The sequence below is a fragment of the Tiliqua scincoides genome, chromosome 2 (genome assembly GCF_035046505.1).
Source record: "Tiliqua scincoides isolate rTilSci1 chromosome 2, rTilSci1.hap2, whole genome shotgun sequence".
NCBI classification, from domain to species: Eukaryota; Metazoa; Chordata; class Lepidosauria; order Squamata; family Scincidae; genus Tiliqua; species Tiliqua scincoides.
The window spans coordinates 239,444,321-239,463,077 of record NC_089822.1 but is presented as its reverse complement, the minus strand read 5'-3'; the positions used below and the strand labels follow the sequence as shown (position 1 = coordinate 239,463,077).

At 45.0% G+C, this 18,757-nt stretch overlaps 1 protein-coding gene across 1 annotated transcript in view; it reads right to left on the bottom strand.

Annotated features, from left to right (window-relative positions):
- SUCLG2 (succinate-CoA ligase GDP-forming subunit beta) overlaps positions 1–18,757 on the bottom strand; it is a 231,712-nt gene that overhangs the window by 37,011 nt on the left and 175,944 nt on the right. The gene's annotated exons all lie outside the window — the stretch shown is intronic.

Genomic DNA, 18,757 nt, shown 5'->3' with positions numbered 1-18,757 from the left:
AGCGGCACTTGTAAAAAGGCCTTCTCTGATGACCTAAGAGGACGAGCTGGATTGTACAGGAGTAGGTGATCTCTAAGATACCCTAGCCCAGAGAAGCATAGGGCTTTAAAGGTCAAATCCAGCACCTTGAATTGGCCCGGAAACGAATGGGCAGCCAGTGCAGCCGCTGGAGAAGTAGACTGACAGGGTCAAACCGCCTACCTCCAGTAACCACGTGGGCCGTCGCATTCTGCACTAATTGCAGTTTCCGAACCGTCTTCAAGGGCAGCCCCACATAGACCGCGTTACAATAATCTAACCTTGATGTCACCATGGCATGGATCACCGTGGCCAGGTCTCCACGATCCAAGTACGGCCGCAGCTGGCGCACCCGCCGAAGCTGAGCGAAGGCCCCCCTAGCCACAGCCGCCACCTGGGAATCAAGAAGCAGCTGCAAGTCCAGGTGAACCCCCAAGCTGCGGACCTGCTCCTTCAGGGGGAGTGCAACCCCATTCAGCACAAGCCAATAGTCCAGCACCTGCATCGAGGATTTCCGAACCAGGAGAGCCTCTGTCTTATCCGGATTTTAATTTCAGCTTGTTAGCCCCCATCCAGATCCTCACTGCCTCCAGACAGAGCTCCAGGCCCTCAACCGCCACCCTGGAGTCTGGAGGAAAGGAGAGATAGAACTGGGTGTCATCGGCATATTGATGGCACCCCACTCCAAACCCCCGGATGACCTCTCCCAGCGGTTTCATGTAGATGTTAAATAGCTTGGGGGACAGAATAGAACCCTGTGGCACCCCACACCTCAAGGGCCAGGGTGTCCAACAGGCATTCCCCAGTACCACCATCTGGGACCGACCCTCCAAGTAGGAGCAGAACCACCGCAAAACAGTGCCTCCAACTCCCAACTCGGCCAATCAGCCCAGAAGGATACCATGGTCGATGGTATCGAAAGCCACTGAGAGGTCCAGCAGGACCAACAGGGACGCACTCCCCCTGTCCAGTCCCCGGCATGGGTCATCCACCAAGGCGACCAAGGCGGTTTCCGTCCCAAAGCCTGGCCTGAAACCAGATTGAAAAGGATCCAGATAATCCGCTTCATCCAAGACGCCACCACCCGCTCAATTACCTTGCCCAGAAACAATTTGAAAATACTGTCAGGAAATAGTGTCAGGGAGTGTAAGGATAAAACACACCCCTCAACTGTATCAATGGCATTCGCCGTTCAAACAAACAATGTGGAAATGCTCCTTTTTCAAAGAAAAAAAACACATAAATGAGTTGGTTCTCTCAATATACAACATATTTTTCCAGTGTGGCTCGGATCCATCATATCTTGTAGTACGGAATTGCTTGGCTATAAACTGGGACTGCCCGGCTAGTCCCTCAATGGGAATCACTCAAAACGTTTTTCCTCACTCCAATTTGCTCTCGTTTCCCCCAAAGTGGTCATGTTATGTGGAGAGACTCGGGAATTAATAGCTTATTTTCCTACTTGGCGCCGGTCTGAGGCAAACCTCGTAATGAACTCACTAGTATGTGAGCCACAGTCCCTGCTCAGTATGGTATAATCAGTACCCTACCGTATAATTGGTATAATCAGTGCAGTGATTAGAATGCTCAATATAATCATGGCTGCTGGGACGTGTGTCGCGGGACTTCTAGCGATAACAGCTGAAGGAAAGTTTCCTTTAGCCAAATTGCCACAGGTGCCTGCAGCAAAAAGCTAAAGGGCTCTCCTCCTTTGCCATCACCAAGCTCAGAATGAACATGGAGCTCAGCCAAGTGACACCTGTCAAGGTTGCTCGTCATGTCAGCTTCGATATCTGTTTTCTAGCAAGGCAGATCCTACACTGGCAGCAATGATCAACACTTCTGCCTTGTTTATAGGACTTTTTTTTTTCCTTAGACAGTGGAAGGAAAAGAAAAAAGAAGGTACAGTAGATATAGCACAACTCCTAATCCATTCACAATATAGGGCAAGTCTTAACTGGTAACACCTTGCCAACGTTCATAGAATGACAGAGAAATGAGAACCATAATTTGAAGCACTTTCCTGAAGATTTATGAAACGGTTCTCAAAAAGTTAGGGGTGAACAGCTTTATTTGATCGTGACCTATCAGCCTAAACACTGTTCATTTCAATGTCACGAATACTAGCCGTGAAAGCCTTAGTATTTACATGTTGTTTGGTTTGTTTGACATTTACGATAAATGCAAAAACATACCATATTTTTTTAAGAATCCCAAATCCTCAAATTACGCATTTTAAAGCAACTAAGGGCTGCGTGTTTCTCTGTACTTAGTCCTTGATATTTGGAGAAGAAAAAATCTACCTAGAGTTGCCACTGATATGCAATGAAATGAGAATTTACACTGTGATCTGAAATAAATGAAAGCAGAGGTGAGGAGAAAGCAAGCGTAGGATTAATAATTTAAGCCGTGTGACACAACAGGTTGCATATTTTTCTCCTGCGTTTCACCAATGTGCTGTGACAGAGAGCGAGTTTATGTATGACTTCATCATGCTTTATGTGGTGTTACAAAGGAAAGGGCTGACCAAGTTTCACCACCTGAAGAGCTTGATGATCTGAAGTGACACAAATCACAAGCGTGCAAATATCCTGAAGTGAGGGAACGAACGAAGGGAAGTACTCTGCCAATGCAAGTCTGGGTATGCAAAGCCCTTGTGGCAGAAATAAAGAGTTCTGTTAACTGACCATAGCCTTTTGTATTGACAAGACTGCAGTAAGAATAATAGTGATGTGCATATAACATTTCTCCAAGGAACTTATAGATTGTGTGTCAAGCTCCATAAAACTGGCTCTGGGGCTGCTAGTTTGCAGATAATTGTGCTGCTTCTCCAGGTTTCCCCCCCCTCCCCACATGTGTAGGTGATAAAGATTAATGAAAGGCTGTTTTTTAGTGACTACTTGACTCTGCCCCGTTAACTGCTAGGATCTGATATACTATTATACTCCTCTTCCCATTTTTCCATGCTTTGTGGTCTTGTGGCATCATCAGACCCTGCCTCAAAAATTTCAGGTTTTTGGATGGAATTGACCTTGTTTTAGGTCAGGGCTGCTCGAACCCCGGCCTAGGGGCCGGATCCGGGGTTTAGACAGATCTATCTGCCCAGTGAGCTAAGTTTTTCGTTCTACCTCTGCGTGGTTCCTGTTCAGGGTAGATCTGGGCACCAAGATACTCTGGTCAGTTGCGCCTGTCTGGAGGTCCTCTTGTGCAGCCTTCTGGGATGCTGGACAACAGACACAACTGCCCAGAGCATCCTGGTGCCCAGATCTATCTAGAAGAGGAACCAAGCAGAGGTGGAATGAAAAGGTGTGGTCTGAATGGGGACCACATTTTTGTTGGATGGTGGTTGTGACTTTGGACACTGCTGCTTTAGGTCATATGCGAAGCTCAGGCCCTCTGCATCTGAATGCCAGGCTCTACCAATTTTGGCCTTCATAGCTTAAATTGGGCAGCAGAGCAAGAGCCATGCTGTGGAGGCTACTTCCAAATCCTGCATGTGCTATGGACATTGTTCACACAACAGTGCAATGAAGCCTTTGTAAGATGCTGAAATTTTCACCAAAATCTAACACCCAACTTAGGATAGGAGCCTTACTCTTCAGACTAAGGTCCCCACCTTTAATTTGATGTATAACTTAGTAAGTAAAAGCCATTCTCCTCAACCTCCATATCTGATCTTCTGAAAATTACTGTTCTGCAAAATGCTGCAAGTGTTCTTGTCTTCTTGGCTGACCTTTACTGCTATCTCTTTATAGGCAGAGTTCCATATTTTCCTAGGGCACAAGAAAAGTCATATACTCTAAAAAGGCACATAGCAAGGGAAAACCAAAACCTCACCCTGAAATAACTTCACTCCTTGTTTAATAACATTCACTTTTTAAAAAATGCTGTATTCACTTCCTGCACCCGTCAAAACATTTACCTTTTTATACTGAAGCACCAGAATAAAAACAGATGAGGAACAGTTTGTCACCAGCTTTGGAGAGATTTGGGAGTTTCAGTAGTCTGTCACCTTAGAAATGTCTTTGACATTTATTCCCTGTGCAGGAGAAAATTCTGTTTCTCGGTAACTCCTATGTAGGTCAAACCACTTTTTAATTGATAGACAGCAACTTTTGAAAGGAAGATTCTAAATGAAAAGTAATTACACATAAAAACACATTGTCAGGAATGCTGAATTGCATTTGCTATTACAAATATTTAAACCATGCACATAACTAAAATCTGTTATTTTTTAGAATAGGAATGTAATCAACAAAAAATGAATTATGGTATTTTGAAGTTATTTTAAAGCTAATTTTGTTTTGTTGACTTGAGTTATTTACTATATTGGACTTGCTGAAGGTGTATGACACAGTCCTTCAACAAAGGCTCCTGAGAACACAGTCAAGGAATAAGAGGGCAGGTCCTCTCATGGATTAGAAACGAGATGAAGCCTAGGAAATAGACAGTGGGTATAAATGCACAATTTTCACAGTGGAGAGATGCGAAAAGCGGTGTTCCCCAAGGATCTGTCCTGGGACTGGTGCTTTTCAACATTTTCATAAATGACCTGGAGTTGGAGATAAACAGCGAGGTGGCCAGGTTTGCAGACGATACTAAACTTTTCTTGTTGGTGTGGTCGAGAAGGGATCGTGAAGAGCTCCAAAAGGATCTCTGCCTATTTGGGGGAATAGGCAGCAAAATGGCAAGTGTGCTTCAGTGTAAGTTAAGTTTATAGATGTGCACATTAGGGATGCAGGTCTCTTGTTGTCTTATGTGCTCCCTGAGGCATCTGGTGGGCCACTGTGAGATACAGGAAGCTGTACCAGATGGGCCTTTGGCCTGCCTGATCAGCAGGGCTCTTCTGTTCTTATGCCTTATTATTCATTGAATAAATTAACTAGTGTTCCGGCAGTGCAAGGTCCTTCACAGTGGTTCAGAAGCCAGGCCACTGTCACATGGTTTTATTCTTTTAAAAATTGCTAGCCAGGCCATAAGGTTGAATAACAGCAGATCGTGTTATACAATACCCCATTAAAATTTTGTTAAAGCAATGAAGACTTCCAATTCTCTACTGACTCCTAAAAACCATTTGAAAAAAATCTGGAAGAAGTACTATTATTTTTTGTTAAGACCCCAACAGGATGCATTCACAAAATTAAGGGGGAGCCACAGAGAACGTATTCAAACACTTCTTTGAGTTCTCTTGATTTTAAAAATATTTTCCAATAGCCATTATTTCCACTTGTTCTCAGAAATCATGAGAGCTAGAAACTTTGGAGAGGGGAGGAAGGGGCAACACTCCAAATGTAGCAATCATTAGTGCAAGAGTATGCAAGTGCAGCATGGCAACGTAAGAGCAGCCCCGCTGGATCAGGCCATAGGCCCTTCTAGTCCAGCTTCCTGTATCTCACAGTAGCCCACCAAATGCCTCAGGGAGCACACAAGACAACAAGAGACCTGCATCCTGGTATCCTCCCTTGCATCTGGCATTCTGACATAGCCCACTTTTAAAATCAGGGGGTTGCACATACACATCATGGCTCGTAACCCATGATGAATTTTTCCTCCAGAAATTTGTCCAATTCCCTTTTAAAAGCATCTAGGCCGGATGCCATCACCACATCCTGTGGAAAGGAGTTCCAGAGACTAACAACGTGCTCAGTAAAGAAATAAAGAAACATAGAAACCAAAGGGCATTTACAATTCCTTTAGCGGAGGGGGGGGATTAATTCATTTCTGCCCAGCCCACAGGTGTACACATTTGATCCCTGCTGTGTGTATGCAAAAATTGGGCAGAAATAGCTTAAACTGGTGTATTTATACTACTAGCAAAGAAAGACAATGATAGCAAATTAGTTAATATGGTCTCTTGTCCATTCTGTGTATATTGGAAAAAGAAAAAAAATAAAACCTCTTGGCAAAGAAATTTTGTCCTTCTGCAGGTCCTGCTGGCTTATTTGCTGACTACATTAAGGCCATCCATTGTGAGCAAAGTTTCTGGAAGATGAATGTTCATTTTTATCTTCTGAGGGGTTATATAAAACTAATTTCATTTTTAAAAAATTGAATAACTGTGACAGTTTAAAAATTAATGATCAGTAATAACATTCAAACAAGTCAAGTGCTAACTTCAGAATTCATATTACCAGCAGAACTAGATGGCTCACAGGCTCGGTAATGAGTTAGAAGTCCTTTCATCACTGCCAATTTGAAACTATAATGTTTGTAAATCTGCAGGGCAGCGTTAAAACAAATCACGCTGCAGATTCAATGTTCCGGTCCAAATCGGCAGCAGGCATAAAAACCAACGTGTCCACGTTCACATGTGCTTTGTGTCTGAGGACTTTAAACAGCTTTGAAGAACTACTAGGCAGGCCTCCAAAACCTCATGAGTTGCTTCCGCTCCAGTGATACAAACAGAAGTCTGCAACATACAGATGAAATGTCATCCTAACCAGGAACTGAAGAGGGGTGCAGGCAAAGGCATTATGGAGTCCACCTCTGCTCTTAAGAGTTCCAGAGTTCATTCTACAGTCCATTTTTTTACTGCTAATCCTAAGCAGAGCAACAAGCAGAAAGCCGTGAATCAGAAGGTCAGCAGCCACACCTTTAGATTTTATCCTCCAGTGAGATGAACTCTGTAAGTATAACTGCAGTCTGTCACACTCATCCCTAGCTACGTTTGTACCTCTCCTTCTGTCGGCTTTGCTATCTTCCCTGTGCTCCCACTAAATTTAGATTGCAAACTCTTTGGGGCAAGGGCCAGTCTTTTGCCAATGGCGCTAAATCTCCTAGAACCAGAGTATCTCAAGAACAGTCGCCTCCAATATGGCCCTGCCCAAAACTAGGGGATAATCTTGGAAGTGCTTCTGTGACGCTATCTGCTGTCAGAAAGATACTGAGTGGACATGACAGACAGGTCCTTTTGCTCAAATACCCCCCAAAGACTCAAGACAAGGCATTTAGAATTAAATGGACCACAACTTTATTGCAATGAAGAGTAACTCATTTAACACTCTATCCCACATTGAGTGTGGACTCCTGCCTTTGGAGGAGACAATGGTTGAAAATCTTCCCTTCTTAAGTCAACATTCTGGCTCCTGCTGATCCCAGCTTATAAGCTCTAATTTGTCCAAGGACCATAGGACTTCAGAGATGGACTGCCCAGCCCCACACCTTTTGAGCTTGATCTGCTCAAATCGCTCAGTGGGGCCCAACCAGCATTTCTGAGCTGAACAGCCTCTGGAGAGTTGGTCTTGGGCACCATTAAAACAATTCCACTTATCACAGGGTGCATGTCAATGTTCTATTCCTAACACTCTGCCCTAGACGAAACTTGCCACTCAAGGGGTTGAGCTAGCCTAGTCTAGCTTCCACCTACTGATGACAAAATCATACTGTCTCCTTCAAGAATAGGTGAGCCCCTTTCAATGATAAATGAAGCCAATAACCCTGAAGCAATGAACGGTAGCTCACTGGGACACAAGTGAGCAGTTCAGCCCTAATGACTGCCTTAACATCACACACTGGCACCCCACCAATCAAGGGCCCATCTTCCCTCACTGACAGGGGATGGATAGGGGATGTCACCCTACTGGCAATTCCCTGGGGATATGTGATATGCTGCTCTGGTGCCAACACCTGGGACCACACTCCTGAGGGATATCCGCCTGCCCAATCTCAGTGTGTTTAGGTAGACAAATGACACGCTTTTGCCACTGGGATTTTTTTTCTTTTAGGATTGGCTGCATTTGGCTGCAAATGATTAAATGTATAATTGCCTGCCGATTTGTTGCAAAGTAATTTTCACTTTGTTGATTATTTTCAGCTTGCTACATAATTGTATTGTTGGCTGCCTTGACTGTTGTGACAGAAATGCGGGACATAAATATCTGAATATATATACATATATATGAATGATTCTTATAATCCTTTCCTGATTGCTGTGGAATTATCCTTAAAGCAAAAATACCAGTCGCTGAAAGCATATAGTTGAGTCCAAGCAAGGATTAAACTTAGAACAGAAGGTATATGAAGATAAAGGTGATGACCCACAGTCACAAGGTAGACATTTAAGCCAGTGCTTCCAAAAGTTTTTAGCACTGTGACCCACTTCCACTCCAAAAACGTTTCAGCTGTGATTCACTTCCAGTTCAAAAATGTTTCTGCTGCCTCCCTCTCCTCCCTACTCTTGTGCTCCATTCTCCTCTGCTGTGTGCGGACAGCTGCCTGCGGGCTGTCTGTTCTGGCACTGTGCTGACGAAGTGGGGGCCAACACCTCCCAGCCCATCTGAGGCAAGGGTTGCAGCCCTGGCTGTGTCAGCTGGGTAGTACCCCAGTGTGTCTTGTGCTATGGCAACCACTCCCCATGCTGCTTGAGCTCGTTCAGGGGTGGGTACAGCCACTGCGGAAGGCCCTTTTTGTGACCCACATTTTGGGAACTCTTGATTTAACCTGTTGGAGCTATTGCCTAGGTAGGCAGCCACAATTCATGTGAGCTAAGGCTTGGTTGGTTGGCAACCTTCAGTCTTGAAAGACTATGGTATAAGCCTACAGCACCCGGTATTCCCAGGCGGTCTCCCATCCAAGTACTAACCAGGCCTGACCCTGCTTAGCTTCCAAGATCAGACAAGATTAGGCATCCGCAGGGTAACAGTTGCTGCTTAGCAGTGTGTAAAGCAGTCATGAGGACAACACCATTACAATGTGGTCAGTACCATGCTCAGTGACATCCTGAGAGGGCTCACACAGAGCAGAGCTTTTCTGCTTCCGTTCAGTTTAATTAAAACATTTAGGAACCATTTAATTACAACGTGCCACACTATATAAATGTAAAGATCCTTCCTACAGAGAATACAGAGATGAACTGAAGGTTGGGAGATTTTTTTAATCAAATCTTTGGCAAGTGGGTGACTTTTCTTGTTTGTAAACAGCTATATTGATGCTAAACATATTTATTCATGACTTGACAAGAAATATAGCTCTGTAATTAATCATTTCCCTATCTAATTCAGACCGCATAGAAAAGGCACAAACAGAACTTGTAGCCCTCTCCCACTCTGAAAGTCTGCTATATACAAATGACTGATTATCGGCATTATCAACTATCTACACATGTGAGGCTCTTTTCAGCGCAAACAATGCCATACCCCTGATGCATGTTGCTAATCTCACCCCCATTCACTCTGGCTTTGTGTGGCTTTAAACTAAGAAAATCCCCCTACATATTAAAAGCTCTCTATCACAGGCTATTAAAACCATTATTTTAGGTTATCTATTAATTGCAGGCTTCTGTATTTGTATTCAGTGCTAAGCAGCTAACCCTTTATTAATTGAAAACTCTTTTAAAGATCTAGTGGTACAGAAATGTTAAAGGTCAAGGGTTAAGACAAATTCTTTGAGAGCTGTATAACTCTTTTTGCATCCAGAAAATTGCTTGCTCTGAAAACAAAACAAAACAAAAAACTGAGGTCTTAGCACACTGACAAAAAGAAAATAATGTAATTGAGAACAAACAGCACAAGCAGTTATTAGATTATAAGGCATTATTAAAGAAACAGTTTGATATTTCTTTTCAAACTTCTAGCAGAGTGCAATGAGCTTTCTGATATTTTCACAACATGCAAGAGGGAAAAAGAATGGGAGTTCATTGTGTATATTGTAGTACACCAACTAATACAGACACCATTTCCTGTGTGTGGCAATTCACTTCTTTGCACTTTTGTTGTTGTTGGCAACCTTCAGTCTCAAAAGACTATGGTATCACGCTCTGAATGGTGGTTCTGGAACAGCATCTAGTGTAGCTGAAAAGGCCGATTCGGGAGTGACAATCCCTTCCATACCGGGATCAAGTGCAGTCTGTCCCTGGTCTGTCTCCCTGGCAATGGGCCTTCCTTCTTTGCCTCTTTGCCTCAGACTGTTGGCCAAGTGTCCCTTGCACTTGGTCTACTACATATCAGGATGCATCAACGTGAGAATCAGCCCCGAGTTTGACTGTTAATAGGCAAAAGAGTTAAAAGGTGCCATCAGCATTCTTATATAATGGGAACTTTTAAGGATAAAGCTCACACACTTCAAGACAGAGCCTTAGCAAGTTTCATACTGACAATAACTAGAAAAGCATTGCGCCCAAGGATTTTCTATGGCATCAGCACTGACCAGACAGGACAAAGCGTTTGTCTGCCATGTGCATCCCCAACAGAAAAGCATCAAAACACTCCTTTGCTCCAGTCACAGCATTGTATGTGAACAACAGGAAAGTGTACTTGCGACAGAGTTCAAAGATGAGGTGGGTGGAGGGAGCAGGGAGTTTAATTTAAGAGCTCTCTTGAATTCTGCAACGGAGGACAAATTTATTCTGGAATTACAGCAAATGATAATACGTTCATTATCATAGTTTCACATTGTCATTTGTCTAGGTGTCTGCAACAGACAGATAGACCCATTTATAATCCCTTGCCCGTCAGAGACTGGAAAATTCTTTTGAATTAGCTCCCAAACTTGAGCTACCCAAACCAATTCTTTCCACAAATGACTGGGCAACGGTTCAAAACTTTGCTTAAAGCTAGTGTGCATTATTCTCTCTCCTTTATTCGAAAGACAGAGAAAATTAGTAAACACAAGAACTTGATGGAGTTTTTCAACATGTCTGCTCGACTACGAGCCTGTAAAGAAAAAAAGTATAGGCAAGGTTGGGGCGGGGGCAAGCGGTGGGCAGGACAGGGAAGGGAGGGGGATGAACAAGGGAGTTTCTGGGCAGGGAGGGGTCAGAGATGGAGGCAGATCAAGGTAAGGAGGGGGTAGGTTCAGTAGTACCGACATGCGCCAGAATCTTATCCCTCTCCTTTTCTGAACTTTGGTCCCGCATCAGCAAAATGGCTTGCGTGGGACTAAGTCCCATACTGCTCCCTTCCATAGGATACAGCACTCAACTCCTTCATGCCTGTATCAGTGGGAGGCATTTAGGTAGTAATGCAAGGTAGGAGCACATGCTTTCCATGTAGAAGATATGAGATTCAATCCCTCGAATCTCCAGTATGAATGGGAAATCCTGGTGACCCAATTTTGTGTGTATTGTACCAGTCACTGTAAGCAATACTGAACTAGAAGGTTCAGTGGTCTGACTTGGTATATTGCAACTTCCATATGCAACATGGTTTAGGCCTTTGTTGGCAGTATTTACAAGAGCACAGACCTGGGGTCGGCAACCTGTGTTTTCAGAGCCGCATGCGGCTCTTTCAGTGGTCTGATGCGGCTCTCGAGTGGGGGCTGGAAGCGGGGCGCCTTCCCCCGCGGCCGCCGCCCAGCCAGCTCAGCCCCAAGGTTGAGCTCGCTGCAGGGCGAAGGAAGGAAGGGCGCAAGGAAGAGATGCCCAGCTGCCCTGTGCGGCAGGGTCTCCGCCCCCTTGCCCAGCAGGGTGCTTGCTCACAGTGGGGGGCGGAGAGCAGGTCCGGGAGAGCGCCGCCGCCCCTGCCTGCCAAGGAAGGAGCTGCTGTGGGCGAAGGCGGCGCCCAGCCCGCACTCAGCAGCCAGCGCCCGCAGCACATCGCTGCAAGGCACCCCCCGCCCGCCCCACCACCAGAGGCTCTGTCCCGAGGTTGAGCTTGCTGCAGAGCGAAGGAAGGGCGCAAGGAAGAAGGGGGTGGAGAGCAGGTCTGGGAGAGCTGCTGGTGGTGGGCGCGGGGGTGCCTTGCATCTCTTCCCTGCGCCCTTCCTTCGCCCTGCAGCAAGCTCAACCTCGAGGCTGAGCTGGCTGGGCGGTGGCCGCGGGGGAAGGCGCCCCGCTTCCAGCCCCCACTCGAGAGCCGCGTTGTGAAAAAAACGCAGATGGCCAGATGAACAGTGGGATGCGTTCACCGAGTAGCACTGGTGAGGCCCATGACTGGTGAACATTTGGGAACTGGCTGGCAACATCGCACATGCTGTCCAAACGTCCCTGTGCAGACCGATGGCCATGTGCCAAACTCATATTCCTGTGAAGCTGGAGCCTTCCAAGGAACTTCCTCACATATGAAAAATGGAATTGTGAAATGGCCCATAAACTTCTTTATGACTCACCAAGATCAACCTGCATGTTAGTGAGTTTTATGCTGGCTAAATGCCAGTGTGCAGCTAAGCACAGCTGATAACCACACCATGCCACAAACCATGCGCCACCTTCGCCCACAGCAGCTCCTTCCTTCGCAGGAAGATCCAGGGACCGGGACAACAGCAGAGCAAAGGTAAGTAAATAGTAAATAAAAAAATATTTTCTTGGTGCTGCATAATAAAAGGACATAAGAACATAAGAACAGCCCCACTGGATCAGGCCATAGGCCCATCTAGTGCAGCTTCCTGTATCCCACAGCGGCCCACCAAATGCCCCAGGGAGCACACAAGATAACAAGAGACCTCATTCTGGTGCCCTCCCTTGTATCTGGCATTCTGACATAGCCCACTTCTAAAATCAGGAGGTTGCACATACACATCATGGCTTGTACCCCCGTAATGGATTTTTCCTCCAGAAACTTGTCCAATCCCCTTTTAAAGGCATCCAGGCCAGATGCCGTCACCACATCCTGTGGCAAGGAGTTCCACAGACCAACCACACGCTGAGTAAAGAAATATTTTCTTTTGTCTGTCCTAACTCTCCCAGCACTCAACTTTAGTGTATGTCCCCTGGTTCTGCTGTTATATGAGAGTGTAAAGAGCATCTCTAGTCTATCCACTCTGTCCATTCCCTGCATAATTTTGTATGCCTCAATCATGTCCCCCCTCAGGCGTCTCTTTTCTAGGCTGAAGAGGCCCAAACGCCGTAGCCTTTCCTCATAAGGAAGGTGCCCCAGCACCTACAAGAGACCTACAAGAGGGGGCTACATTATAAAAATGGGACTTATAAGAGCATAAAGGTAAAAAAAAAAACTATATATGCAGTGTTATCTTCATTTTAGATGTCAAAAGGGTTTTGTGGCTCCCAAGGTTTGCTTTTCTCCGGAAAATGGGTCCAAATGGCTCTTTGAATGTTTAAGGTTGCTGACCCCTGGCACAGACCATACTAGCTGCTACAGAATAAAAGAGCAGGGAGAATAAGATTGTAGGGGAAGTTGCTTAGATATTTGCAGATGAAAGGGTGTTTTTTTTTTTTTTTTACCCCTTACTGACAGGTGCACTGATCTACAGTGGCTGACACATAAAACTAATTGGGATCTGTGCATTGACAATTGGAATGGTATGCTTGAATTTAGCAGGATCAGTTCTAGCTGCACATCTCCTGCTTGTGGGATAACCAGAGACAACTGGTTCAGGGCAAGGAAGCTTCCTTCCATAAATGGAAGTAAATGGAGGAAGGAAAAGCTTCCTTCCGTAAACGGAAGTCTTGCCCTAATGAGGAGAAGAAAAAGGAACATAAACTGTGGCAAAAGAAATGTAAGAAGGCGATACGGGAGGCCAAGCGAGACTATGAGGAACGCATGGCCAGCAACATTAAGGGGAATAATAAAAGCTTCTTCAAATATGATAGAAGCAGGAAACCCGCCAGAGAAGCGGTTGGCCCTCTGGATGGTGAGGGAGGGGAAGGGGAGATAAAAGGAGACTTAGAGATGGCAGAGAAATTAAATGAGTTCTTTGCATCTGTCTTCACGGCAGAAGACCTCGGGCAGATACCGCTGCCCGAATGGCCCCTCCTGACCAAGGAGTTAAGTCAGATAGAGGTTAAAAGAGAAGATGTTTCAGACCTCATTGATAAACTAAAGATCAATAAGTCACCGGGCCCTGATGGCATCCACCCTAGAGTTATTAAGGAATTGAAGAATGAAGTTGCAGATCTCTTGACTAAGATATGCAACTTGTCCCTCAAAACGGCCACGGTGCCAGAAGATTGGAAGATAGCAAATGTCACACCTATCTTTAAAAAGGGAAAGAGGGGGGGACCCAGGAAACTACAGGCCAGTCAGCCTAACATCTATACCGGGTAAGATGGTGGAATGCCTCATCAAAGATAGGATCTCAAAACACATAGATGAACAGGCCTTCCTGAGGGAGAATCAGCATGGCTTCTGTAAGGGTAAGTCTTGCCTCACAAACCTTTTAGAATTCTTTGAAAAGGTCAACAGGCATGTGGATGTGGGAGAACCCGTGGACATTATATATCTGAATTTTCAGAAGGCGTTCGACACGGTCCCTCACCAAAGGCTACTGAACAGAACTCCACAGTCAGGGAATTGGAGGACAGGTCCTCTCATTGATTGAGAACTGGTTGAAGGCCAGGAAACAGAGAGTGGGTGTCAATGGGCAATTTTCACAATGGAGAGAAGTGAAAAGCGGTGTGCCCCAAGGATCTGTCCTGGGACCGGTGCTTTTCAACTCCTTCATAAATGACCTGGAGACAGGGTTGAGCAGTGAGGTGACTAAGTTTGCAGATGACAGCAAACTTTTCCGAGTGGTGAAGACCAGAAGTGATTGTGAGGAGCTCCAGAAGGATCTCTCCAGACTGGCAGAATGGGCAACAAAATGGCAGATGCGCTTCAATGTCGGTAAGTGTAAAGTCATGCACATTGGGGCAAAAAATCAAAACTTTAGATATAGGCTGATGGGTTCTGAGCTGTCTGTGACAGATCAGGAGAGAGATCTTGGGGTGGTGGTGGACAGGTCGATGTAAGTGTCGACCCAATGTGCGGCAGCAGTGAAGAAGGCCAATTCTATGCTTGGGATCATTAGGAAGGGTATTGAGAACAAAACGGCTAGTATTATAATGCCGTTGTACAAATCGATGGTAAGGCCACACCTGGAGTATTGTGTCCAGTTCTGGTCGCTGCATCTCAAAAAAGACATAGTGGAAATAGAAAAGGTGCAAAAGAGAGCGACTAAGATGATTACGGGGCTGAGGCACCTTCCTTATGAGGGAAGGCTACAGCTTTTGGGCCTCTTCAGCCTAGAGAAGAGGCGCCTGAGGGGGGACATGATTGAGACATACAAAATTATGCAGGGGATGGACAGAGTGGATAAGGAGATGCTCTTTACACTCTCACATAACACCAGAACCAGGGGACATCCACTAAAATTGAGTGTTGGGAGTTAGAACAGATAAAAGAAAATATTTCTTTACTCAGCATGTGGTTGGTCTGTGGAACTCCTTGCCACAGGATGTGGTGCTGGCGTCTAGCCTGGACGCCTTTAAAAGGGGATTGGACAAGTTTCTGGAGGAAAAATCCATTACGGGGTACAAGCCATGATGTGTATGTGCAACCTCCTGATTTTAGAAATGGGTTATGTCAGAATGCCAGATGCATGGGAGGGCACGAGGATGAGGTCTCTTGTTATCTGGTGTGCTCCCTGGGGCATTTGGTGGGCTGCTGTGAGATACAGGAAGCTGGACTAGATGGGTCTATGGCCTGATCCAGTGGGGCTGTTTTTATGTTCTTATGGTAGGCTACAGAGGGAATCAGCATGTGGACTAGATGGGACTTGGGTCTGATCCAGCAAGGCTCATTTAATGATCTTACAATACAAAACAGGTACTCAAAGTTCCAACTCCGCTCCAAGTTGGAACCTCGTCCTTGAAGTAGATTTCCCCCACTTCTGGTTTACTACTACAACTGAACTGAAACAACTACAACTACTACAACTTTTGAAAGGGTGGAGCTGGGAGAGCCCAATTATCATGTGGGCAGGAAAAAGAGCATCCACAGGCCCTATTTGGCCTGAGGGTCTTATGTTTGACACCCCTGGCTCACCTGGAAGCAGCCATAGGTACCCTGGAAGATGTATTATGTTGCTATATGATAGAAATATATTTGGTGCATCTGAACAAACATTTCCTCACACAACTTCATGATTTTGCCCCTGGCTCAAACATATTTTGGTCAATTGTCTCAAAATATCACTCCACTTATATTATGCCCACTAACAGTAGCATAGCAGCCATGTTCAAAGCCTGCTGTCCCTTCATACTCATGGTATGTTTTCTCTATTCCCTCCTGTCCCTGAACTCTCTTGCTCAACACATTTCTTGCCCCCTTTTTAAGTGAAAACAGAAACTAACGTTGGAGTTGCTTGCTTCTTTATTTTCTTGGCATTCTAACTTTGGTCTGAGAGACAATTGTGTTACCAATGCATTCTATTGATCTCTTTATTGTTCATTAGTCAGATTAATGGATTAATTAATGGATTAAATCCTTTTATTATGCTTGCTTGTACTTGTAACTATAAGGGAAGTGGTGGTTCTGAAGAAAATACTGGAAGTACTGTCTCAAAGGAAAACAATCTCTCTTTTCCGGCCAAAGGTTACAAACCATTTCAGTCACACACACATACACCACCACCAGCAGCAGCCCACAGCTACCACATTCATATTTAGATCCTCATAACGTGACTCCCTCGTAACGTATCTCCCAGTGACTGACTCTTGTTTCTCTGGCGTCTCTCACACCTGTTGCAATTGCTACAACGCTAACATTTGGAGCAGTGCTGTTTGCCATCTAGTAAGAGGAGGGTGTCACTTCAGAAATTGGGTGGCGTTATCCACAAAACACACCATTTCACAAGTGAGAGGGAAGAAGTCAAACCATTTTTACTTGAAATTCATACAATGACCCGCAACAGTACAGTCTAGCGTGGTGGGGACCATCTGTGTTCTATCATCGTTTTTGGACAGAATGCGTGGGCAGGACGGCTCAGGGTTTGCTATTATAATTAAGGTCATGAAACAAGTTCATGAAATGGTTGCACAGACCATGTTGTCCCATCTGTGCTGCAAACACAAATCTATTTTGGAGCAGAAAATATCTTAACCATGCCAGACATCCAACAGCATGCAGTAAAATCTTACATTTGCAGGCAAGACCTGAAAAGATGCTGAATTTTTCTGATTTGTTGCATACTATGAGGGTTTTCCAATTATTGAAAGGCTCAGCTGACTTTGTTATTAGTCAATGCTATAACTGCTGCTCCTTTCCTGTAAGTTTACTCTCTGCAAATAACTTCTTTTCTGCCAAGTGTTATTGTAAACTTTTCTACAGTTCACTGTCATGATTTGCATTGTTACTTTTGTTTTATTTTCAATTCCAATGTGTGGCTCCCTGGGCAAGGTGCAAACGCAGCCGCAGCAGCAGCCAATTCCACACAGAAATTGTGTACACACTTTTCTAAGGCTCACTTAATTCATCCAACACTTTTGGGTAAGCTTTCCATTTCAAATGTTCTAGTAAGAAGCCGAAGTTCAAAAAAAGGTTATTGTTTACCCTTGCCAGTTTGGACAGTACTTTTGCCACCAAACCAGTCCCACAGAACTGAAGGCGAGTGTGCTCAGGCTGCATGCCTTGGCCCTTCATTCCATTCCAGGGAAGTCTGTTTGTGTTTTGTTACTCATTGGTAGTGTCCATCCACTTGACAAGTGGTACTGTTCGCATGTGTAGAGAGCCAGTTCATCCAAACACGCAACTGAGAAATTCCCTTGGAATTGCAGGGAAGGGCCAAGATGTGGTTGCCCACTTTTACAGCCCATCAATTCCCTGCCATAGCATGCAGCCATGCCAAAAAAGCCATCCTATGCGTGGGGCAGATCAGGAGGCTTGGTAGAGGTAAGGGGAAATATATTCCCTTCCCTGTAAGCCTTCCCGTAAGCCTAACCTTCCCATAAGCCTCCAGATCACCAATAAGTCTCCCTTAGACATGTGTGAGCCCTTTGACTGGTGCAGTTTTCATAGAAAGGGGGCATGTTGGGAGAAAAGAATGGGATTGCATTCTGGTACAGGTTGGAAGCATCAGGAGACTCTTGTGCCCCCCTACACATTCCATTCTACCCATCCCACCAGCTTATCTATGGAGCCAGGTACAGAAGCAGGCTGCCACAGCCATTTCAGGTGGTGGGTTCAGAACAACTGGTGGTGGCCCACTCTTTGTGATGCTGTAGGGCCTTTATGACTAGCAACCAGCTCTATAGGATTGAGCCATTAATGGCATTTACCCTGTTTGGAGGCAAACATTTTGTTCCAACTGATCCAGAGTCAATTCGTCCCAATCTGGCAACTGCCCTAAATGAGCAGCTACTACTTCTGTTAATGATGAACAGCATTTGTTTCTAATAAATGAAACATGCAGGACATGCTACCTTAATTGAAGCCACAATTTTCTAATTTGTACTGAGTGATATAGGGCACAATCCTAACCAGGTCTACTCAGAAGTAAGTCCTACTTTGTTCAATGGGGCTTAGTCTCAGGAAAGCGTGGTTAGGATTGCATCCTTAACTTTGGGCCTTCAACCTATGATGAACTTGTCTGTGACTAAACGTTTGGGGGTGACGGAGGATAAAGTTAAACTTGGTTTACTTCTACATTAATAGGAGACAATACCAGATGTTCTGCAGTGTAAATCATCTGAGCTTCAGCAATTTCTCCTGGGCTATGCTAATCTGTATCAGCTGTGGAGCTAGTCCATGGTGTTCATTTCTCTGTTTCAAAACACTCCCCTCTTATGTAATTCAGAAACTACAGAGCTTGGCAGACACAAAAAGAAAATACTAAAGAGAATGGCAGATCTTTAATCCGATAGACGACAGCACACTCTAAGAATCAAAGTAGTGAGAGAATCCTTTAGAACAGGCAGATGCTGGCACTGAACTGCTGAGCTAGAACTGCTGAATAGAACTGCTGAATAGAAAGTCCAGGGTCCTGTTTGCCAAAATAAGAGACAATTAGGAGAGCTACTGTAACGCAGACACTGATGGTTCACTCAGAAGGAAACTGAAAAGGACATGGCAATTTCAAGGTCCATTAGAGG